Source organism: Heteronotia binoei, chromosome 8 (assembly GCF_032191835.1).
Source record: "Heteronotia binoei isolate CCM8104 ecotype False Entrance Well chromosome 8, APGP_CSIRO_Hbin_v1, whole genome shotgun sequence".
Taxonomy (NCBI): Eukaryota; Metazoa; Chordata; class Lepidosauria; order Squamata; family Gekkonidae; genus Heteronotia; species Heteronotia binoei.
Genome location: NC_083230.1, coordinates 113,493,945 through 113,499,944, shown reverse-complemented (window position 1 = coordinate 113,499,944; position 6,000 = coordinate 113,493,945).

Here is a 6,000-nt window from a genome sequence, read left to right as displayed (position 1 = left end):
GGGCTTGAGGGGGCACGGCAGAACCCCTAGCGCCGGGCTTGGGGACCAGTCTCCATAGGGTATAATGGTGTCCCCAGCAGACATTTCCTACCGCTTTCTGATAACCCTGAAGGGTGGGGGGAGCCTCCAACCAGGAAATCCCCTGCCCCCAACCTTGGATTGGCAACCGTAGCTGCAGGAGGCAGACTCAGCCACAAAATGGCCGCTCTAGGTTCCCTTCAGTCACACAGTAAGCATCCTTGTGCTGTGGTGGCAGCTACTGCCAAAGTAACATTTTTTTTAAAAAATCTGCACAGCCAATCAAATCTCCAAAGACCCATAAGAATCCTTGAGGGGTAAAAGTCCCATCTGGCCCCACCCACTTTCTAAAAAATCAAGGCTTTTTGTAGCAAGAACCCAGCAGGAACCTATTTGCATATTAGGCCATATCCCCTGACATCACCATTGTTTCGCGCAGGGCTTTTTTGTAGCAAAAGCCCAGCAGGAACTCATATACATATTAGGCCACGACCCCCTGGTGTCACCATTGTTTCGCGCAGGGCTTTTTTGTAGCAAAAGCCCACCAGGAACTTATTTGCATATTAGGCTACGTCCTTGATGCCAAGCCAGCCGGAACTGCATTCCTACGTGTTCCTGCCCAAAAAAAGCCCTGATAAAAACACTAGGCTGGCAATTGCCTAGGGTGCTGGCCTTATGGGGGTGCCGAATTGGGCACCCTCCCCATGTGACTTCGTAATATTATCAATGCGGGCGGAGGCAGAAGATAGCTTTACCTAGGGTGCCAGACAGTCTAGGGCCGGTCCTGCTGGCAGGCACCAGGAAAGGTGTCAGTGGGTGCCATCTTGGGGAATCCTGCTGCCACTGGACTCAAATCTAGTTGTCATGTCAGTTCAACTCCCATTATATTATATTGCCTGTCCCACATTGGTCTTGTCAGTCACCAGCGAGCCTGCAGCAAACGTGGACTATTGCACCCTTCTTAAATCTTCGTTCGCGAAGCCAAGCCGAGAGAGAGAGAGATATTATATTATATTATATTATATTATATTATATTATATTATATTATATTATATTATATTATATTATATTATATTATATTATATTATATTATAAACTGGAGAGCCAGTTGGTGTAGTGGTTAAGTGTGCAGACTCTTATCTGGGAGAACTGGGTTTGATTCCCCACTCCTCCACTTGCACCTGCTAGCATGGCCTTGGGTCAGCCATAGCTCTGGCAGAGGTTGTCCTTGAAAGGGCAGCTGCTGTAAGAGCCTCCTCCAGCCCCACCCACCTCACAGGGTGTCTGTTGTGGGGGAGGAAGGTAAAGGAGATTGTGAGCCTCTCTGAGACTCTTCGGAGTGGAGGGCGGGATATAAATCCAATATCATATTATTATTATTATTTCACAATGGTTAGGCGTTTCCACCATGTATACAGGCGGAAGCTCACATTTTGGAATGCATGCTTGTGTTTACAAGTTCCCTGCAAACCAAGGCAGCAAGCAAAGGGAGCTTTCTCCCTGCTCTGCTACTCTCCCATTTGTGTGGAGGTTCTTCTCTCCCCCTTCTTTAATACACAGGAAATTTCCCAGCTAGACCTAGGTTCTAAAATGTCCACCAGGTTGTTGCAAACCACCTGAGAGAGCCAGTTTGGTGTATTGGTTAAGTGTGCGGACTCTTATCTTGGAGAACCGGGTTTGATTCCCCACTTCTCCACTTGCACCTGCTGGAATGGCCTTGGGTCAGCCATAGCTCTTGCAGGAGTTGTCCTTGAAAGGGCAGCTGATGTGAGAGTCCTCTCAGCCCCACCTACCACACAGGGTGTCTGTTGTGGGGGAGGAAGTTAAAGGAGATTGTGAGCCGCTCTGAGACTCTTGAGTGGAGGGTGGAATATAAATCCAATGTCTTCTTCTTCTTCTTCACCACAGAGCCAGTTTGGTGTAGTGGTTAAGTGAGTGGATTCTAATTTGGGAGAACCGGCTTCAATTCGCCACTCTTCCACATGCAACTCCTGGAATGACCCTGAATCAGTCATAACTCTCCCAGAGCTGTTCTGCACAAGAACATTCTCAAAAGATCTCTCTCAGCCCCACCTACCTCACAAGGTAGCCTGTTATGGGGAAGGGAAGGGAAAGGAGATTGTGAGCCACTCTGAGACTTCCAGTGAAAGGCACGGTAGAAATCCAATCTCCTCTTCTTCTTCAGTTCTTCTGCATGTGTAAACCAGGTATGAGAAAGGTATGTTGTGTTAAAGCGCTCCGGAGTGGAATATTTAGGGCTGCTTCGGTGATGAAAGAGGTGGCAGAAAGGAATGCACTGCTGTGGGTTGCAGGGGCTGATTCTGACTGAAGGCTCCTTTGTGTTGACAGGCAGAAAAGGAGATTAGTGCAGACAGAAATGCGCCTCCCTTCTTGCTAAATTGGCTTTTCAGTTTGCAAAGAGTTGTTTTTCTTTAAACCCAAGGGTGTGGCTGTGGCTCAGCATCCCCAACGCATACCCAAAGTTCCAGTTTTAATCCCCAGAACCTCCAATGAACACATGAGAGCAAGTTTGGTGTAGTGGTTAAGGGTGCGGACTCTTAACCGGGAGAACCGGGTTTGATTCCCCACTCCTCCACTTGCACCTGCTGAAAAGGCCTTGGGTCAGCCATAGCTCCGGCAGAGGTTGTCCTTAAAAGGGCAGCTGCTGTGAGAGCCCTCTCCAGCCCCACCCGCCTCACAGGGTGTCTGTTGTTGGGGGGAGAAGATATAGGAGATTGTGAGCCGCTCTGAGTCTCTGATTCAGAGAGAAGGGCGGGGTATAAATCTGCCATCTTCTTCTTCATATAAGGTATCCTGTGTCAGGAATGCCTTTCTTTACCTAAAACTCTAGGAGGCTGCTGCTGGTCGGAATAGACTTAGGTTTGCTCTGCAAGAACAGGTTGTTGAAAATTACCTGTTTCAGAAGGTAGTCATAGACAGGGCCGGCCTTAGACTGTCTGGCACCCTAGGCAAGGCTAACTTCTGGCAACCCCCCCCCCCCCCCAATAATGTCACTGGGGAGTGCCCAGGGCTTTCTTTGTAGCAGGAGCTCCTTTACATATTAGGCCACACACCCCTGATGTAGCCAATCCTCCAAAAGCTTAAAGGTAGTTGCCTGTGCAAGCACCAGTCGCTTCTGACTCTGGGGTGACGTTGCTTTCACAGTGTTTTCATGGCAGACTTTTTTTACGGGGTTGTTATGTCTTGCATTTCAGTCTTAATGTTACAACACAGCGAACGCTACAGAGGTGTCCAGTGGAAGCCCACGGGTCCCTGGATGTAGCTCGCTAATACACTCCACCAATCAAAATCTGTGGCGGGAAGTTTAACTGGCCAGGATTGGACCTGGCCAGATGGAGGGTTGTTCCGGGGGATGTATATAATCGGGACCTGGCCTGCGTGTCTTTCCCTTGTGATGTACTCGCCAATAAAGTATGTTGCCTTCAACACGTCTCGTCACTCAATACATTACAGGGGTGGTCTGCCACTGCCTTCCCCAGTCATCTACATTTCCCCCCCAGCAAGCTGGGTACTCATTTTACCAACCTCGGAAGGATGGAAGGCTGAGTCAACCTCGAGCCGGCTACCTGAACCGCCAGGATTGAACTCAGGTCGTCAGCAGAGCTTAGAATTGCATTACTGCAGCTTTACCACTCTGCACCACGGGGCTCTTCCAAGAGCTTACAAGGCTCTTATTACAGAGCCTACTGTAAGCTCTTAGAAGACTGGCTACATCAGGGGTGTGTGACCTAATATGCAAAGGAGTGCCCCAGAAGGCAGGCACCTTAGGCACTCACCTAGTTTGCCCACTCCTCCACTTGCACCTGCTGGAATGGCCTTGGGTCAGCCATAGCTCCCGTAGGAGTTGTCCTTGAAAGGGCAGCTGCTGTGAGAGTCCGCTCAGCCTCACCCACCTCACAGGTTGTCTGTTGTGGGATGGGGGGAAGGTAGAGAAGATTGTGACTGCTCTGATACGCGGAGATTTAGAGTATAGGGCAGGATATAAATCCAATATCTTCTTCTTAAACACACAAGTTGTCAAATGTCTCAAGTGTATTAATTTATTCAATGAACAGGACTTGTGTCAATAAAGAGGCGTGGAACTTCAATCCATAACATGCATCATAAGTTCATATGGGATGAATGTAAATGGAACCACTTCAACACATAACAGCACCCACAAAAACGCAAAGCGACAGGCAAAACCGGTCTACTTCCCTGTTTCGCTATAAGCTTTGTCTAAGCCGTAGATTGTTCCTATAACAAAATACAAAATGACATTCTGAGTTTCTTAGTATGTTTATAGCCAATGGTAGGTGGAAGAGATTCCGGGTTGCCAGAAACCACCTACCATTGGCTATAAACATACTAAGAACCTCAAGGACATTTTAGTCAGTGCATTCAGATCTAATCAGGAAATAAAGGAACGATGATATATTGTCAGGAAACTACAAACTTGGTTCCTGCCTTGCTTGTCAATTTTGTCTACAAATAAGGGACTTTCCTCAGCCCCAAACAGGGTCCAAAATTGTATTAAGACAACATAACTCATGTTCCACTAAACGGGCTATTTATGCGATTACCTGTCCGTGTTCTCCCACTTGTGTGTATGTGAATGGTAAAAACATGTGTAGTGGAACTCAGGTCAAAATCGAAGAATTCTGTATCTGAAGCTCCTCTTTTTGACCAGTTTTCTAGATTTGGGCATGCTCCTGATTCTTTAAGATTCTTTGTTTTGGAAAAAATACCAATATGTGTTGAACAACATGTGGATATTGGCAAACTGTGATAGCGAAAAGAAATGTGTTGGATTTTCCATTTAAAAACATTAGAGCCTTTGGGGCTCAATAACAATTGGGATTTGTCGTGTTTCTTGTAAAAAATATGGGTGTGTCAGGTCTAGCTTTATTCAAGATGCTATAGCTTTAATTGTGTGGTTTGCATTAATGCAATACACCTGGGGAGTTTCTGTTTAGGAAACACTTTTGTAAAATGCACGATTAGGAAATTGATTCATGGAAGCTTAAGAGTGAAGTGTTGTATCTGAGTGGAAGAAAATTGTATTGATTGTAAGTATGTTTTGATTGTCCTAGCATTTTAAGCAAATATGCAACCCTGGGCGTATTTTATAACAAGGAAGTCATTTGTATTTTGTTATAGGAACAAGCTACGGCTTAGACAAAGCTTTCAGCGAAACAGGGAAGTAAGCCGGTTTTCCGGTCGCTTTGCATTTTTGTGGGTGCTGTTATGCGTTGAAGTGGTTCCACTTACAGTCATCCTGTATGAACTTATGATGCATGTTATGGATTGAAGTTCCACACCTCTTTATTGACGCAAGTCGTGTTTATTGAATGAATTAATACACTTGAGACATTTCACAACTTGTAAGTTTATTGAGTTTGGGGTTTTTTTTGGCACTCTTGGGGTATTTTATTTGATATATACAGAACGGCACTCTCGGGGTAGCTATCTAATATATACATTTCCTCCCCCAATGGGGAGTATGTTTATTGAGTTGTACTTCTTTAAGGATTTTGCTTCAGGAGTCTGCTTGTTCTCCAAATCCCCAAGTGGGGGCAGGGGATCCCCAGTTTGGAGGCCACCCTCCCACTTCAGGGGTATCAGAAAGCGGGTGGGGGCAGGGAAGGAAATGTCTGCTGGGAATTCCATTGTACCCCATGGAGACCGATTCCCATAGGGTATAATGGAAAATTGGTTCATGGGTTTCTGGGGCTCTGGGGAGGTTTTTTTTTTTTTTTAGATACAGGCACCAAAGTTTCAGCATCACATCCAGTGCCTCTCCTCAAAACGCCCTCCAAGTTTCAAAAAGATTGGACCAGGGGGCCCAATTCTATGAGCCCCCAAAGAAGGTGCCCCTATCCTCCATTATGTCCAAATAAAGGGAAGGCATTTAAAAGCCTAGCACATTCCACCACCAGCTGCAAAGAGCTGTTAAGTGGAGGCCTCGAATTCAGCAGGAGT